This window comes from Sebastes fasciatus, chromosome 2 (assembly GCF_043250625.1).
Source record: "Sebastes fasciatus isolate fSebFas1 chromosome 2, fSebFas1.pri, whole genome shotgun sequence".
Taxonomy (NCBI): Eukaryota; Metazoa; Chordata; class Actinopteri; order Perciformes; family Sebastidae; genus Sebastes; species Sebastes fasciatus.
The window spans coordinates 29,719,801-29,738,971 of record NC_133796.1 but is presented as its reverse complement, the minus strand read 5'-3'; the positions used below and the strand labels follow the sequence as shown (position 1 = coordinate 29,738,971).

The window sequence follows — 19,171 nt, the reverse complement described above, 5'->3', positions numbered from 1 at the left end:
TTAGCCCAAACCTCTTCCAGCCAAGGCTCTGAAGTTTTACACTCGTGCCCAGTATGTTGTGAAATTGCAAACACTTTTATGTCTGCCTGTCTATCAAACTTTATAATGCTCTGATTTCTACCCCACTGGCAGTGTCTTTTAATTAGATTATACTGGAGGAATAACCAGAGTTCAGAATGCCAATTTGTGTCCCAGACGGTGTAAAATTTGCTGTTACACTGCCGCCAAACAGAGCAGGTGAGAGCAGACAAGGTCCTCAGGCAAAGAGCAGCCGAGTGCTCCTTAAGAGTTTCTCAGTCTCTCTCTCCCTCGCTCTTACCTCTCTCATCCCTCTTTGCAGTCAGGCATTAGAAGCATGAGAGGATAAATAAACATGTTATTCCATAGTCTGACAATCAAAGTAAAATACCAAAGTTTTTGTACAGATGATGTCTCCAAGCCAGGGTAGGACTTTCTATACTGTTGAGAACAGTGATGTTGGCAAGCAATGAAAGCATGTGTAGTGTACATGCTGTGTATTGAAACTGACAGTGTTAGTTCACTCAGTCATTATACTGATTTATGGCTGAGCAAGAGGTCAACCGAGTGTCTACAGCTGGGTGCAAAACCAAATGATAGGAACATTTATTTCACCATTTGTGGAGGTGTGCCAATTGTGATAATTGTCAAAGCAAAATATGAAAATACTATATGCTTGTAACAATCAGTCTTTTTTATTCAGTATAATTTACATTGAAAATACTAACCGTGTGTTTAAAGAATAAAGCCAATGAAAGCAGCAAAGGGAACAGCTGCAGGTAATTAGAGCTGGCCCAGGAATGGCCAGGGAGTCAAAGTAAACATGGACGGTTTCCACAATCAACAACATTTACAAATGCTGAAGAAGGAAGCTACTGAATTTGTGAAGAATGTGCAGTGGGAATGGAAAGCATAGAAGCATGAAGCCAGCAGATGTTGAAAATTAAATGCATGCGGCATGTGGCTAACAGGACTGGGGGCTTATTCTTCTGATGGTGGACCCTGGAGTTCTCGCGGGCTAGAGGACAGCTGTTCCGGGTTAATACTTACAGGTTTACATCCAGCCAGCCACAGCTAAGATTTTTTTAATGGATTTCCTTCAAGGGAAACTGACTTTAGTTCGTTGCATATCTATGGCCTGTTACTGTTGTTTGCAACAGTACACATATCAAGTCTGATTCCTTGAAATTGGCCAGGACTCTGGAGTTTGCAACAGAGCACAATTGGCTGTTGAATTGATTGACTTTAAATGGCTGGATGAAACCAAACTCTTAAAGACTCATGGCCCCAGAGAGCTCAGATTGTTTCAGGCAAAGCCCTGAAACATTTTTAGTCTGAGTGCCAACTGGTTCTGCTTTAAATTGCTGAAAAGACTTGTAGATGATTGGCAGAAGGAACTTGATGCTCACTTGTGGCTTTATGTGTGCCCCCAGCTGGTACTTGTGACGTTTTCATTGATACACAATGCCAGCACTTCTTTCTTTCTGTTCTGTGAAGTAAACAAACAACTTTTGTGACAGTCCTTAAGAGGACAGCGTTGAGAAAAGTGTTGCTCCATAATAAGTAACTTTGTAATGTTTCACAATACAACCTGGTCCTTTTTATGGCCTGTAGACATTTAGTGGATATGTATTGGTAACATGAAAGAACTTGAAAAAGAAGAATTTTGTTCTTTGGCAGCTAAGTTTTTTTTGACAGTTTTCTAGCTTTACTTTGTTATAGTACAAGAAATTCAATAGACTTTTCTTCTTTTGAATTACAGCCTGAAATGTCTTAAAAATTATATTTCTGACCTTTGGCAGTAGTACAGCAGTGACATTGGTAAAAAATTAAATGGGTGGGAGTTACCAAATGGAATGCATTGTGTTAAGTCTGTCTCTGTGTGGCATCCATTAACTCAATATTAGCGCACTGGCTGGGCAGCCTGAGTCTGGTTCTTCCTTTAAAACAACCGTACTCTGTTTATTCGAAATAGCTGCCTGAAGTTTTACTGTCAGGCACTCTGCCTCTCTTGGCTCTTTGGCTGTTGCAACAAAAACATGTCAGTAGTGTTTAAAACAGTGGTGTCATAAATTATTTGCACTAATCCATGTAGATATTCGTTCTGACTCATGAAGCAGTGGGTGATTCTAGGCAGGAGAGTATAAGTTTTGTTTTTCAAAGCCACTCTCAACTTCACAGAAATGAAGTTTAACATTTGCTTTTTGTTTAGCCCCACAGCTCGTAGAAAGAAAATATGGCTTTTCACTGGAGGGAAAGCATTTCATATATATATATATATTAAAAAAAAACACTCAGCAAAACCTATGGTGCCTATACATTTCACTGTTAATATTTCAAAATGTCACTAATGTGCATAGGTTATTTTTTACGGCATTGCTTCAGTTTTTCTGTCTAAGTACTATATGACATGTTCTTGGAATCCATTAAAGAAAATAGTCTATGTGTTAACAGAGTCTGGTGTTTTATATTTGGAGAGTAGAAAAATGTGAGAATAAATGTAGGAAACCTGAAACCATTTACTGATGTACAAGGTGTTTTTTTTTATTAAATAGCGTTTGTTGTTTGTGATTTTATAGTTGCATGTTAGTAGGGCTGACCAGAATGCTTTGAAGCTTCGACCGTTGCCATGGTAATCGATCTCCAAATCAGTATTTGAATGCTACGTTTATTTTTTTTATATACAAGTATGAAATAATAATGTATAAATCTAGCCCATGAAATAAGGATTAAATCCAAAACATTATTCATATTCAAGGTTAAATATGTAAGGGATAATGTACATCGAGCCGGTCATTGTTGTGAAATAAACCCCGACAGGGCAATCTGTCGGTCTTGCATCACCCTGAAGGGGTTTATTTCACAACAATGACCCGCTCTCTGTACATTATCTTGCTTATTACACTTACTTAAGAAATCAATAATTTGACACAAAAATGGTCCGCCAGAGTCCGACATCAGGACTGCGCCCATAGCAACGGTCTGATATACATAGCAACGGCCTGCTATAAAGAAATAACAGACCGTAGAATGCTGTGATTGACCAATCAGAATCGAGTATTCAACAAAGCCGTGTAATAATATTGGTTGTTTTCAGTCGGATATTACTGTTTGTTTTGTATAGAGGTGCGTGTGTGTACAGTAGTGCTGCAGCGGCACTGTCCCAAGATGGAGACAGACAGACAAAAGAACATGTCAGCCTGCTGCGCCATACTCTGAAGCTTCGAATACCTTCAAATATTTCTCACCGAAGCTTCGAAGCCCAAAAAATGGTATTCGGGACAGCCCTACGTGTTAGAAAAAAACCCCCCTATGATTTGCCTTTATCAGTGCCATTAAGTAAAAGGGATTAAGTACTTACATATATGTTTTAGGCTTCTGTCCATCACCCATTAGTTTAAATATCTACCCATACAGCATGTCAACTTTACCCTTCCTGCTTCTACCCCTTTCACTTCTCTCACCCCTCACACTTCCGCCCCGTCTGACCAGGTGTGTCTGTTCAGTCACCCCACTCGTGACCGCAGGTTGGGTAGTTTATTATTACTTAATCGCTGCCGTCGGCTCCCATCAGGGTTTAAGATGAATGTTGCCAGCTGTTTCCCTGCTCTCATTATTGCTCTCCTGTTCTGACTGTGTCTTTTTCCTCTCTTTCCTTGTCAGATTTCCACATGCAGCGGCCTCGTGGTGGTGGTCAAGCTCCTTCAGTGGTGAGTACTTTACTGTAGACCCAGACTGTGGACTCAGCAAACAAGTTCTTAAAATTCTCTGAAGGTGCGGTGAAAAGGTCCAGCACGCTACAGTACAGATGAAAGGGAGGAAATTGTGTAGTGTCTCATTTTGTAGGGTTATATTGTAGATTTTATTTTGCAAAGACAGGGCTAGATGTGTCAGATAAGATGGTGCATATTCACCCCAACTGCTCCCCTGTGGATTCAGTGATGGGGTGATATACATTATGTATCTCCTGTTAAATCACTTTTAAATGCAGCAGGGTTGGGGGAATGGTCAAATCTCCATTTAAAGGAGTGATGTTTTTTTGTGGCCAGGGGGTTGTTGGACAAAGTTGAAGCCCTCCTTCTCCCCGGAGGTGGGCTAGGATCATTAGTTTTAGTTTTTGAAGTGTTTGGCCTTTTGATGTTCCTATGTTCTCTTTAGGCAGCCTGGCCTGAAGGATATTTAATATCACCCCTACAAATTTCCAGTTAGGAATAATTTGAACTGAGCATCTGTCAAAGAAACAGCCATTTAAATACATTGGTCATGGTTAAAGAGGCATAAAATGAGGCTAGATTAGACAGAGCACCTTTTTCTGAAGGCTGGGCCTGGTCGAGTTGGGGCCAACCTGGGGCACAGGGACCCAGCAAAACTGCTCCTGCTTCCATTTCATTAAGTATAACTATCTAACACGGCTGGGATTCAAACTCTCCCCTGGCTGCCCTCCTCATGGCCAGCCATGCTTGCTTCTCCTGCCACTGTGGCATGGCGGGGATTGTCTTAGGGTCTCAGTTACTTGATATTTTATTTATGAATGTTCAGGGGAGGTGGGACTAGATTATATTCCTCTCTGTCTCTGATGCTCCGAGTAACGGGGGACTGCTGTATCCCCAATGTCTTCACTTCAAACATTCCCCCTCTGTTTCCACTAGGGTGTGCAGGAGAACCTTTATCAGTGTATGCAATCTTAGATTATGTCTTATCACCAAGAGAATCATGAAAGAGCATGCATTACGCCCTATGAAAGAAGCTGTCTGTGCCTAAAGCAACTGACTGGGCCTGTCTCAAAAATGTTCAGCTTTTCTTCTCTCCATCAACTAAAACAAAGGCACACTCTCTGAACTGCAGAAGGATAAATTATGAGACAGAACAATTGAAGATCATTTAATTAATCTTAATGAGATTTCTCACCGAGATAATTTTTTGTGACAAAAAAAATATACCCCATCACTTTTGGGTCAGGGTGTATAAAATAAAGATGGGTTGCATGAGCAGAATACCTCAGACACTATCTTTGGGAAGAAATAAACAATACATAAGTTCCACATTGACTCTGAACAGAAACTGAAATAGGAAGAGGAGAGGTTAGAGGAAGTCCACTGTGGGGGGGGGGGAAGTATTAGTGGGCTGTCCTTCAAAGTTTTTTGCGCCATTTTGCCATGTGATGTAAATGAACTGCACCTCATTCGTAACAATCCGCAACTCCGGGGTCTGAAAAATTAAGCCAATGTGGAAGTGCCTTAAACCTGCATTCTTTCTAATAGCCAGCAGGGGGCGACTCCTCTGGTTGCAAAAAGAAGTCTGATTGTATAGAAGTCTATGGTGACTACGTTCACTTCTTATATGTAGTCTATGGACTCGTCCTTATCATTTCATATTCATTCAAACTCAATGAACTGTGTTAGATTTTAGAAACTACAAAGTCTGGCTAATATGTTTTAATGTGAGACAAGCATTTCAGCTCTTGTGATCATGTTCAAGAAAAACAAGTCAACATGACCTCTGTCAATGATCCAGGCCTTAGGCCGTAGACTTGACCAATGTGATCCATCTAGTTGTTTCTTAAATAGTGGATATGCTTTAGTAGTTACGCACAATTTTTTACAGCATACACTTTTTTGATATCATAAAACAGATAATTTTTCCAACAGTGATTTGTAAAATGACGTCATCCTGCCACTAGGGGCGTCAAATCAGAAAACGCTTGTATATGTTGTACATGGAATGAACAAGCAATGCATTTTGTTATTTCATTTGGAGCATTTATTGGATAATCCATAATCCTATTCCACTACCACAACCTACAAAAACACTGTACAACTCCAGATTCACTTCAGGATTTGTCAGTCTTTCTCCTCCTCGTTGACATGGTTGCCCTTATTCTATCACACAATAGCGCCAATGCAATTAACCCTAAGAATGTAAGCCTTAAGTGTTAATTGTCTAAAAATAGTTATCTCCACGGTAAATAGATCACCTAAGGTCTGAACTAATCACTAATGAACAGTGTGTGGAAATTCCAATCTAGTACCAAAATGACGGTGATCATATACATTGTGCAAGATGAATTTCTTTTTTTTGTTTTACTCTTCTGACTTAATTTTATACATAAACTCAGTATTATTTGATGGTACAGATCTGGTACACGTGCTGTTTTTTCTTATTCAATCTGTATACTTCACTGTGTCAAGATCACAAAGGTATTTTAAAATAGTTTTGTTACAATTTTATAACATCGTGACTGAGATACTGTATTTAATGTGAATGTTTAATAAGGTTGGATACGACACACATACAGTCCACTATATCAGATCAGTGCATCACACAAATAACAGTGAAAAAGGGAGAAAATCAGAGAGGGTTGTTTGACTTTCGGTTCCGAACTAATGTGGCGTCCACACAGCAGTACATTACTTAGCTTCTGTGTCGGTACTCCTGTCTGCTTCTCCAAACTGGGAGCATGACTACCGCCATCTAAGTTACAGTATGAAATACACTGACTGACTTTGGATAAGGATATATATATAATGTATGGCAACGTCATCATTAGAGAAACTTGAAAATGTTTTTAGAACGTCTTGTGAAAATAGCATTTTGACACTAAAACATACCTGCTTTGACCAAAATGTAAATGTTCGGATTTGAATACATAACACTGGGAAGCTACAGAATGATATGGAAATCTCAAAAAATAATGGACCCACCCCTTAAGAACAAATGCTCTACTAGTTGGGTGATATATGTCTTATATTCTAGCATTTTTTAAGATTACAAAGTTAACTGCTGGTTGCTGAGGTCTTGGCTCTAGATGACTCACCTTGTAGTATTGTATTTAATGTTAAGTAAAGGTTGTCATTTGGGTTGAGCAAAACTAAGTTAATTGTGAAGAATGAGGGAATCGTCAGTGTGTTTGATGGGAGAGGGACCACGCTGCCACTGCACACTTTCAAGTTCGATTGGGTGTTAAATAACTAGATAACAGGGAGTAGTTAATCGGTGTGAAGTTGTAACTTTATCCTCTCTACCTTGGCTTGTCCTGGCGGTGGGAGGAGACGGTGTTGGAGGTGAATGTGCTGTAAGTGTGGAACTGCTGTGGAATAGGCTGTCAGGGTTCATTAGCCCAAGCCATCTCTATCTCAGGAGGAATGTGGCCAGTGGTTTAAAACCAATTTCCATTACCTGCCTTCATTTTATTAACTTCCGTACCATTACCAGGGAGCTTCCCTTTGACAGTCGTTCCTCCTCACTGTCTTGTACTTCTAAGAGATCCCTGCGGGAGCAAGGTTGTGAAACCTCACTTATTCTGTACTCTGTGTTCCCTTTAATCGCCCAGCACTGTGCCTCGTGCCAAAAGTGTGCAGTGTGTGTCAGTCTCCGATTTCAGATGTGCAGGCCCTTGCATGAACTTCTGTGACATCCACACTTCGGATGTGAGCTGATACAAGTATCCAGACAAAACTATAGTTTACCCCCTGTGGATCTCAGATCAGCTGTACACGGAAGTACTGCAGTAACATGAGTGAGGTCCTGTTAAAAGTTCAGAACAGGTCGCTCAGCCTAGTTTGAATTGTCACTAGCTGCTGACTTTTGAGTCCGACATATTGTGTTGAGATAATCCTGTGGGAGCCAGGGATGTGTGGTAAATAGTATCTGTGATATCTCTCTACGCCATGACCCCCAGTCTACCAACGTTGATTAGATCTGTTGGGAGCGTTTGTCCATGAATAAGATGGGCTTTTCTTGCAGCCTGAGTGAAGAAGAGGAGTATGAAGCTTGTGAGGTGCCCCTCTTCGTGACTGCCACTTGGGAGCACAGGGAAATGGAGGAGGAGGTGAAAGGCCAGGTGTCTGCCACAGAATTTAATTAGAAAGACGGGATGCTTTGTCCTCTGTAAAGTTGCTTCAGGCATTCTTTAATTGCCCCATTCCCAATTTCTTCCAGCAGTCCCTTCTCTAAAGTTCATTAGTATTCATCTTGCACCAGCATTTGAATGTTGATTTCAAGGATATTTTACTTTACTGTAACTCAAAGTCTTTTTAACTCTTAGCCAAATCTTATAACTGCTGGATACATTTCTAATAGCTCCCTTGAAAAATGTGTCCTCCCATTGCAGATGTTGCAGTTGAAGCCACTTTAGCGTACCTGATGAGATCAGTAATTGACTGTCCTGATTAACTTTCTGTACTAGTGATATGGAGAGTTACAGGATTAATAGGGACTCGAGGGACGGAGAGACCTAGACCTGATAAAACATGATGATAAGGTTGTGCACACTATAAAATCTTTTTAGGGATCCTGTCTCCCTCTGATATTGTGGAAAAATCAAGCACAAGCTGAGGCGCTAGTTCTGCACTGGTTGTTTATTAACTGACAGTTTTAAGCAAAAGACTTAATAAGAAGAATTTTGAGATCAATCGTGGATTGATTTAACATTTAATGAAATCCATCAGGGGGATTTGATCTGAAGCTTTGATAAATCAGAGTATGTTGTAGGCAATTAACTGTTAAATTTTCATGACTTATGATGGTATTGCCAAATATCTTAATAATGTAAGAATACTTTTAAGAGAAAGGAAATTGCTTTTTTTTTTTTCTTTTCTCAGCCACCAGCCTTGAGCTTTATCAGCAGTGTTTAGCCTAGTTACCAGCATTTAAGAAGAGAAAGCTGAGATTAACCCCAGCAATAACACTGACCATCATTCATTAAAACTCTAATCATGCGTAAAATGAGATTGATAGAAATTTTTCTAAAAGGGAATAGAAAAGGAATTATATGTCCTGATACAGGATTTAATAGACAGAAAGTTAATTCAGCTGCTTTCAAAATATGGTAAGGCGCAAAAAAATCCTCCTGGGCAAATTATAGACCTCTCCACCGTCATCACCGCATTTCTAACGGGAGACAGAAGTTATGGCCCCTCTAGCACACACATATACACACACCTTACCTGTACTGCAAATATTCCGCTCTGCAATATAATATCTGGTTTATCTAGTCGCTGGGAATAGTTAAATCCTTCACAGGGGAAGCACTCTGTTGGTAGGATTACCGTAGTATACGCTCGCCATTTCTCTGCTTATTATCACATTTTTTTTCTCAACAGGCGAGTTTAAGGCCAGTGTTTTAATGTTCAGCTCTATACAATCCCTAGCTTTTACACTGGATAAAATATTTATTTTAGTTAATCACTTAAGTATCGCGCTGAGCTCAATATCTTCAGTAGTCGGTAACAGGATTATGTGTATGATGGGTGAAAGTCGGGGCATAAACATACATTTTATATCTACTGCATTAAAAAGTTTCCAAAGTAAATCTTTACTTTAAAACACCCTTGGCTGACAGTTGTGGTCCGTCCATTTCATCAGCTCTTTCTGGCATCAATTTTGAATGCATCTTTTGCACTTGGACCCATAAATGAAATGGAAATTTGCTTGCCTTTTTTTCTCCCTTTTTAAAGCATTGCATGTACCTTACTGAATATGGATAGTGTGTCAAAGGAGACACAAAGATTAATGTAATATAACATCGTTGCTGTGCCAGTTTTTCTGTGCTTGTATTTTTTTAATTCACTTTTTCCACATAGCTTGGGTCCCCCCCTGCATAGTGCACTAAAGAGTGGACTCTGTACCTGCTGTTTTAAAGGTTCATTTTGAACTTACAACCAAGGCTGACACCTGTGGAACCCTGCCTTTGATTGATTGTTGAGACCATTGATCTAATTTTGAAACCTTTGAATTTCTCCTCTGCATCCTTCCCTTTCTTGTATGGCGTGGAGTAAACCTAATTTCCGTGTGCCTCATGCAGGGCTTCGCTCTGCAAGGTGGGAAAACCGAGTGAATAAATAAATAAAGAAACCCAAGAAACAGGTCTTTCACAGCGGCACAGAGATTTTTATAGACTGGATCAATTAGATTTGTCTTATTTGGAACGATGGGGCTCCGTAACTCAATAAGAAGTAATGTGGTTGAAAAGGCCTCTCACTGTGCGGCCATTAGGTGAGAGAACGTTACCATGGGAGTATTAACATGCAGGGATTACAGAGGCATACGACTGGTCTGAGCCAATTAGAATCAAGAGCAGCCTAGAAAGCGGGGACGTGGGTGGGCATCCTTGGCTACCAAGTCTTGCTGTGAGGGCGCGTGAGAGAGAGTGAGGACATCACAGCCGGGGCTTGATGGAAACCAGTAGTGCTTCAGAGAGAAGAGGAGAGACACTGGCTTTTAGTTTTAGCATGGCGGAACAACAAGTTCTCTTACTGTACTCCTCCAATAACACACCCAGCTATCAAGGGGTTTCTCTAACTGCATTAATACTGTAAAGTTATTATAATTAGCTTGGATACATTTTAGACTAAGCAAAATGGTTGTAATTTGATTAGAATACTGACAATTTATGATTCATTTTAAATTATATAAAGTCCTATTCAACAATATATTATTTTTTAAGAAAAGCAGCTATGGTGTCACCAAGAAAATGTCTCAAGGATGACTAACTATTAATGAACTATAATCATGCATCAGTACATAATTTGCTCAGAAGACTTGGTCCATTGGATTGTTTACTGTACATGCAGGAAATGTTTTTAGAGTTTGTATTAGTTTGTCCAGATAATCTATATCAAACACCATCAACTTGAAAGGTGGCAGTAAATTTTGTCCTTCACAGAGCACAGTGACTGTGGTCAGCATGGATGCACAGCGGTAACGGTGATACTAACAAGATTTAAAAGTGGAGGGTAAAAAATCAAACTGAAAGCACTTCTTCAGCCTGAGCTGTCTGCTGTCCATCCGTATGCTCTTTATGTTCTTAACAGATATAATTTTGCAACAACATGGCTAAATACACACTACATTACATTTGTTTGGCAGATGGTTTTGTCGAAAGTAGCTTACATTTTTTTCACGTCGAATACAAACAAAACGGGATAAATGTTTGGAACATAGCTAGCACATGGATGAATAGGACAGAAGAGGATTATGCTGCAGGAGATTTTTGGGAAGTTTTTATTGTTTTAAAACTTTTGACCACCTTAAAAACTGGCCTATTTTTGGAATCCATTGTTAATATCATTCAAACTGCTTTGTTCTGTGAGGGATGAAAACTTTTTACAGCCACATTTCAGACCTAGAAGGGGGTGAGGGTTTGAAAGTGTTTCTTATTATCATTGTGTAATAAATCAGCTGTTTGAACAAACTTAATTTATTTGGTATTTATATGGTATTTTCACTCTGCAATGTCTTCATTTTTATAAATAAATATATATATATTTTAAATAAAAACATTTAATACATAGGCTTAACACAAAATATATAGGCTTATTTCCTGCCTGTCGGCTGAATTTCCTCCTCTAAATCTCTTCGCCAAACAGTCCATCCTTTTGCGTGTGCGTGTGTGAGACAGAGAGAGAGGCACTTCCACTATCTGTGAACTCAGATGTGTCACTTACTATGTCGGAGAAGGGTGGAAACACAGAGTGCCTCAGGACATTGTAACAAAGTCCCTTGTGCCACCAGCCCCCCCCGACACAATTACCCACTCATGTCTAATTGGCATTTGAGGCTTCTCTGCTTGATCGACCATGGCCACATCAGCATGAAGTGGCAGGGCAGCGTTTGCCAAGCTGTGACTTAACTGGTATCACGCTTTGTTACTCTTCTAGCTGCTTACATAATTTGCTGATGTAAATTTACTCTGCCTAATTAACATCGTCAGCCTCTCATTTAATCTGAACAGACATGGGATGCATCCGGTCCCTGGTGCTACTGTCCGTTTTGCTGGCTTGTGAGCGACAGTGCGTAGGCCTGTCTGTTGACTGCGGTGCTGGAGTCAATGCGACTTGGTTGAATAAATCCATTAGTCAGTGCATACACAACTCAGTCTTGGCGTGTTGAGTCGACGGGTGGGGGGGGCAAGAAACTAACTTTCCAGAACTGTCCTGAATTAAAAAATTAAGTTCATCTCAGTTGTTGGTTGATTGAAACTGAGCACTTAACTTTGAGAACGGTTTAGATGATGGTGCATGGACATAAATCTGAATGACAGGCCTCGCTGTGGAGAAGAGCTTTGTGATATTTGAGGTGAGTGCACTACAGACAAATAATCATATCATACTCCCAATTAGAGTCCCCTCTCTACTTTATGGTCTTTGCAATACTTAATGGCCTGTTCCCACAGAAACTGTCTCTGGATGCCTGCACAGTCATCATTATCCAACCAGATCTCCTGTGTTAATAAATGACAAGCGTCTGGAATATTGATTTGTTAACCTTCAAAGTGGCGCCATCCAGTGCAGACGACAGAACTATTTGAATTAACAAATGTAGGGCTCTGAGAGTGGAGTGTATGTATGTATGTATGTATGTATAGAGTACGTGTGTTTAGTTGTTTGTCCACATGTAAGGAATGATCCTGAGCTGCTTTTACTGTTATTTCCAACCTTGTCACAGCAGAGACCTCGACCTCTACCAACTAGCAGTTCTTGTGATTCTATGGTGGACGCCCAATGATTGGGTTGTACAAACAGCGGTTGATGCTGAAGCAAGGGCTGCAGCTGGAGAGAGCTGGCCTGATATGTACCAAGCCACCCGCTCATTCAGCCAGTCAGGATATTAGATCAGACTGGTGGTTTGTGATGGTGGCAGGGTCAGTGAGCATCTCATTCGCATACCCCCCCCCCCCCCACCCCTACCCCGCTCCCCTCCCATTGCTGCTCACCCATTTGCTTCTCTGCCGCACTGCAGGGTAATCAGGACAGTGACACTTTATGAGAGAGGGGACGACAAAAGGATTTACACACAAAGCCTGGCAGAGGAATATATCTCATTTGCCTCCAGAGTTTGAACCTGAGTGCATAAGCACAAAAGTTTAGTTTAGCCTAATTGTTTTTGTTCATTTGCATCTGATGGTTCAGGCGCTGACTCACTCATAATTAATTTGGATTATTTTTTTCATTTGCTGTAGTAAGCATTGCAGAGAAATGTCACAGCTTTTAATGTTATCTTTGCAAATAATGCCTGCTTTCTTGGCTGCGTGCTTTTTACAATTTGAAATCCTTTTAAAATAATAATATTGACGAGGTTGGTCTTTTGCGCTAATTCATAGCAACGACTCACCTGGAAATACCAGTTCTGTATTTCCCCACTCGACTACGAAGAGAGGATAAATAAGTCAAACTGTAGTGTGACACAGGAATTCTGTGTTGTATTTCTTTCTAAATATGTTGATTCTAGCTTTGTGTGTGTGTGTGCAATCTGCTTATCGTTAAATAGAAAAGGTTAAGAATATGTATTGGGACATCGGTGGCAATCTGGGAGAGTGAGTCTGAAATTAGAGGTGAAAGTATTAAATATTGATAACTCCTCTCTGTGTCCATTGCTAGCCCATTTATTATTCATTCTACCTTGAAGGTAGAATGCAAGATGACCCCTTTTCATTCAGGCCTCTGCCTGCTAACTGCTGCTCTCGTAAGTTGTGATTCCATGTGGCTCCACTGACATTTTGCTCCAGTTTAGTCGCTGTGGAGACATAGTTTTTATTAAATTTTTTTTGTGTTTGAAATAAGCTGTCATACCGTACACCCTAGGTGTATGTCTATGTTCCTTCGCCCAGCCCTGTCTCCTAAAAATTACGTTCTCATACAACTATATTGCATTCTCAATCACGTTTGGAAGGAAATGTATTTTGTCGCGGATTATGTTTGTCTTTGACGTATCATAAATACCTTTTGTTAGTCCGCGGACAGCTGCAGCCAGTGATGTGGTACAATGAGCAACACGCAGAGCAGGTGGCGTAATATATCGAGCGATTGGGAATGAAAGTTACGTTAAATAATAACATTTTTGAATAATAAAGGGTATAATGAGCAAGAAAATCCACTAGTGTTGGGTGGGAAGGGCGGTGGATGGGTCCAACAAACACCGGACTTTTCCACAGGAGACCGGTGTTTGTGTCCCATGTGAAACATCATTTTAATCTAAACCATGATGTTTTTTCCTAAAACTAACCCAGTAATTGTGTTGCCAACCTAACTAAGTAGTTTTGTTGCATTTCTTTTTGTTATGTTTCCATTCACAACGTTAATCACGTGTTAAAAATTGTTTAAAACCGCAACCGTAACCCGGGAGAAAATACGGTTCTCTCAAAACGTATTTTGGTTGTATACTTTAGTTGTATGGGAACGTAATTTTATGGTAGACAGCTTTGCTTCACTACTATTCAGATACATGTAGATAATCAAGGCCTGCCCAGTGTTTCTGTGTGATTTAACGTCAGAGATTCCGATATAATGTCTTTTTTATGCGTCAGTTAGTATGTGTATGCGAACAGGGATTTATTCAATTGCAAAAATGGATTAGCTTCAATAAGTGTCATTTGTCAGACTCTAATTTGTATTGGCTGAGCTGGGTTTCTTTTAAAATTATAACCCATAGCAGTAGATCAAGGATACATGTTGACTTATACATACACACTGAAATATTTCAGATTTCCAACAACTCCCCCAAATGATTCATATTTCATAGGGGGCATATTTGCCAGTGCTTCTTTGAAGATCTGTGCAGAGCTTCTGCTCAGACTTTGGTCAGTAATAAATAGGAATCCCCCTGAGGGTAAGGCTCATAGGTGCTGTTTATGTTGACCAATGGAACCGCAGCCTGAAAACCGGAGGAGTAACGCTGTCGGGATTGAAGCAGGTGGGTTCTGGGCTTCAAAGACCAAAAGATAATCTGCCAAAAAAATCTAAAGCCGGGCTCTGAAATGTGCTGAACATCTACGAGCTTCTGCTCACAAAGACACGAGGCTCATCATGTGGTTCGAGCCAGCCCAGGAATGCTTTGATGCTGCTGATCCTCTAACTTTTGTTAGTTTATTTGACTGAGTTTTTATGTATAATATGTATTCCAAATGCTAGCTCTTCTTTAAAGAACTTATAGGAAATCCTGAAGAAATAACCTTGGAGTTGGGGGCTTGTGGTAAAGCATCAGCTGATTCAAAGGCTCAGCTGCAAAGTCTTCCATAACACAGAGGGAAAAGTGCCAGGTCAATCGCTGGATAAATTGTAGCAAAAAATGGTACCACATAAGCACAGGAGATTTTTTTTTTATCAGGCTTATATCTTTTTAATTTTCTGAGCAGAATGATAATGTAGAAATATTGATCAGCTTATTTTGTTACCTTTTTAGAATTATTTGATATCATGCAGTGAAGTTTTTAGGGAAGTTTTACTCTTGAACAACTTTTGACAGCAGTGGACGAAATTAGGCATTTTTGACACGGATGTCAAATGTGCACTATAGATATTAAATAGCAATTGTAATCAAGGTGCGATAAGTGCAGTTACTGTAAGTAAAGCCTGTTGTATGATTCTTTTCTGGCTTAAGGACCCTGTTTACTTTCTGTAACAGAGCAAATAATGTATATACAGTATTTAGTATTTATCACAGTCTTCCACTTTGTAAATGTGTGGGTTAATGTGTGTCAGGAGAGAACCAATTTATTTGCTGTACCACTGATGATTCTTCCAGAGGAAGTTGAAATTAACCAATAAATGTACCTCTCTCCTCTCATTTGGACTGGACATGATTTCAACATGCTTTCAGTATAGAGGTGAAAAGCTGCAGAGGTCCTCTTGTGACTGATATCTATCCTGAGACACTTCAGAGACTTGTAGGTTCATCCATCCAGATCCACTCTTCTTCACTCCCCATTTCTAACCTTCTCCCTTTCTGCAGCGCTAAGATGAACATGGGCTGCATTTCTCAAGCTTATTTGAATCGAAGCTGCAGACATCCAATTTTTGTCACCTACAAGGTGAAGATTCAGAGCGAGCCCCGAAATATGGAAGTACATTTACGCTCAGTTCCAGTATATTCACATCTATCTGGAGTGCTAGCAGTATTAAAAAGCGCAGCAAATTTAGTCTTCTGACTGAGCATTTTGAATTTGGTCCATCTGTGACCCATTAAATTATATAAAATCCCCAGTATTTTTCACATGCGTGCCGAGTTAAAAACTGCTAATAAATCTTTGCTGGGGCAATACAAGGAGGAGAGAGCACCGGTTGTATAGATGATTTCAACTGGAAATTGCTCTGCTCTCATGATTATAAGGGCACAATGGATAGAACTTAGGCTGAACCAGGGAATAGAGGAAATAAGGTGATTTTCTTTTCCCCTTGCTTTTCAGCAACATTTTAGGAGTAGGCCTACCTCTTATGTAACCACTGTGGGCTGAGGTTTGCTGCATGTGTACACTTCTTGTTCTGTACAGTCATCTACACCCCTTGACAATATGAATTATTGGCTTTCCTTTTCCTGTTCAGGCAACATCTCTCTTTTTTTAAAGTGGACTATCTCAAGTGGTCTTCAGATGGAAACAGAATAACATGAAATAGATGGAAAGTAATGAAGGAAATGGCCTCCAAGGCTCCATCTTAGTTTATAAAACATTTTTTTTTTTTTGCGGAGAGTGATTGTGTTCTCTTTGCCTGCAGAGGGGGATGTTGCCCTGGACATGAGCTCATGTCCTGTGTTTAAGGAAGCGGTACGCTCACTACCTGCACTGACTTTTCCCCCTCACATCTGCTTAATGTTTTTGTATGCAGGTCTAAAGCATTTCATTATACTATGAAAACCAGCGTATTTTGATGCCGTTTTCCCTCTAAACTGCTCTTTCTCAGAGCATACTAACATATACTGTGTATCTCTTGGTTGTCTGTCTTTGTTCACTTAATTGTATTGTTCTTGATAGAGTATATACAAGATTTGCACATTTTGCACGACACATTATAATCTAAAGTTGAATGTAATTTACCAGAACATTAAACCGAAGCTTTAAAAAGAATAAGACTGATTTAACAGATTTCATTTGGTCTAAAAATGTGCAGGTAAAAAGCCACTCAGCAGAGTGTTGTATGAAACCAGTCCATAAATATGAGAAATAGTTGAGGTTGAAGAATAGGCTACGGAGGTGGGAGATGAGATAGCGACGGTTCAGATGGCCCCCCTCCTGGTGCCGGCCGTCAGAAGGAACGAAGTAGCCATTTTGTGGCGAGTGCGGTGGTGCGGTAGAGATGAGATGGTTAACACCCTTCTGCAGTATAGCCACCCTCCTCTCTCTCCCTCTAATTTTCTCTCTCTCCCTCTTTCTTTCCCTCGCTCGTTCGCTCAGTCGACTATGAAGACACTTCATCTTCCCTGACAGTATGACCACTGCTGCATGTTCTGATGCGTTCAGCATACCTTCATTGCATCATAAATAAATCAGAGAAATGACTTTTTCTTTCTCTCACATGTTCCTTTATCTCTCCCTCTTCTGCGCCTGTTATCTCGAGGAGTCGCTGGAAAACGGGAAATGGTGTGCCGGTGGATTTCCTGTACGCTCCCCCTCTTCCACTGTTCTCACTGCATGCGCGTGATCATCACCCTCCAATCCCCTTTTACATTATCTGAAAGGAAAGAAATTATTTTTGCTCCATAATGATATTCAGTCCTTGTTATGACATTATCTGCTTTAATTTTAATTTAAATGTCATGGATGTGAGGGATTTTCTTAATTAATGTGCACAGGCGATGCAAAATACAAACTTGTATAATAGAAACAAAGTAGTGTCATTTTTCCCTATTTTGAAAGGGGGTTTTGGTGGTTGCATTGTGACATAGGGGCTACACAAATAAACTTGACATGCTTTGTTATTCGCGCTGGAACCGGCAAAACACACACCAACACACAAACACACATGTACATTTGTGGGGCTGTAGATTACACGTGCAGGCGGGGTAGGGATGGGTGGATGGAGGAGAAGGAGGATGTGGAGGAAGATTGTCAAGAACCACTCCCTCCCTCCACCCCCCACCTGACTCCCAGTTACCCAGTCCCTCCACCCCATCCTGTAATCTCCACTCCTCCACGGGTAGTCTCAAACCTTGTGTTCGTCCACCACCAACCAATTACCTGGCAACCCTGCCCTTATCCCCAGCACAGGCGTGATGCTGCTGCATGATGGGGTTTTTGTATATTGAATTCCATCTCCTGGTGAGATAAAGGGTGTAGGAACAGGGCTCTGCCGCTGTGCTAGATAAGTGTTTCTCACAAACCGTTCCTCGCCGCTTCTTCTGACACTGATTGTGGAGAAAAGAGACATTGGGGATGGCAGGAGGGGAGAAGGCGTGGGGGTGGAGGGGTTGTTGCAGCGAGATGGGACCCAATTTCAGTATTATTTTCCTCTTGTTTTTAATTTGTTATAAAGCAGCTCACAGAGAGAAGTTGGATTCGGCTCCTAAACGCTTTCCTGTTTCATGTTTGTAAAGTCTATGTGTCGCTATTGAGATCAATATTCAAATAACAAGAGAATATTTTCTCTGGCATCTCTTCCTCTCATTGTAGACTTACCAAACACCAGATATTACTCTGTGGATCGATAGTTTATCTTCATTTAGGGTGGCTGTTCAATCTGCAGAGGTGACAGTTATGGGTTGAGCAGCTCTGTGGAGTATCAGCTTTTATTCAGCTTCATCCCTTCCCTCTCAGTCCTATTTGTAAGCTGTCCTGAGAAGTGTCCCCTGGTACCTGTGGCCTGAGCCAGGCCCATCTATCTGTCTTTGTCTGGCCCACTGCAGGGAACCACACACTCATTGGTTGTCCTGGGGAACAATGTAAGTGATGGACCACCGTTCATACATCAAACCTGCAAGGCATTTGACAGTGCGGGACAGAAACATTGAAAATAATGACCACAGCAATATGTATCAGAGGTTAAAAATAGAGTGCTACAGAGAAGTGCTGGCAAAGTTGAAGCTGAGAGCTCTTCTGTGTGACCCGCCCAACCCCGGCCCTCCCACTGTTTTAGAGGTTAATGGAAGCTGCCTTGAGCGCAGAAGTAAAGATGTTTCCAGTTAGCCAGAATGAGTGATATTCAACTACTTGGACACTAATATGCTCCAATTGAATTTCTCCCTTTGTCAGAGGGGAGTCTGTCCTGCTGTGGACCCTCCCTCACAGCTGTGCCCTTGCCTCTCTCCGCTCAACCAGCGCTGAGCCAAGCCCCAAAGGTCAAGTGTGAGGGGTCAAGTTTAACCTGAAACCAGACAGAGCGAGAGAGGAGGGAGGGAGGTGGGGGGAGGGGCTGGGGTCACTTCTGTGCAGCATATTGCTCAGCAC

At 40.9% G+C, this 19,171-nt stretch overlaps 1 protein-coding gene across 5 annotated transcripts in view; it reads left to right on the top strand.

The window, feature by feature from the left end:
• Positions 1-19,171, top strand: part of zfhx3b (zinc finger homeobox 3b) — a 365,979-nt gene that overhangs the window by 10,065 nt on the left and 336,743 nt on the right. For all 5 annotated transcript variants that reach the window (XM_074617828.1, XM_074617854.1, XM_074617862.1 and 2 more), the window contains exon 3: positions 3,682-3,728. The gene's annotated coding sequence lies outside the window, so the exon portion shown is untranslated. The remainder of the gene's footprint in view (positions 1-3,681; positions 3,729-19,171) is intronic.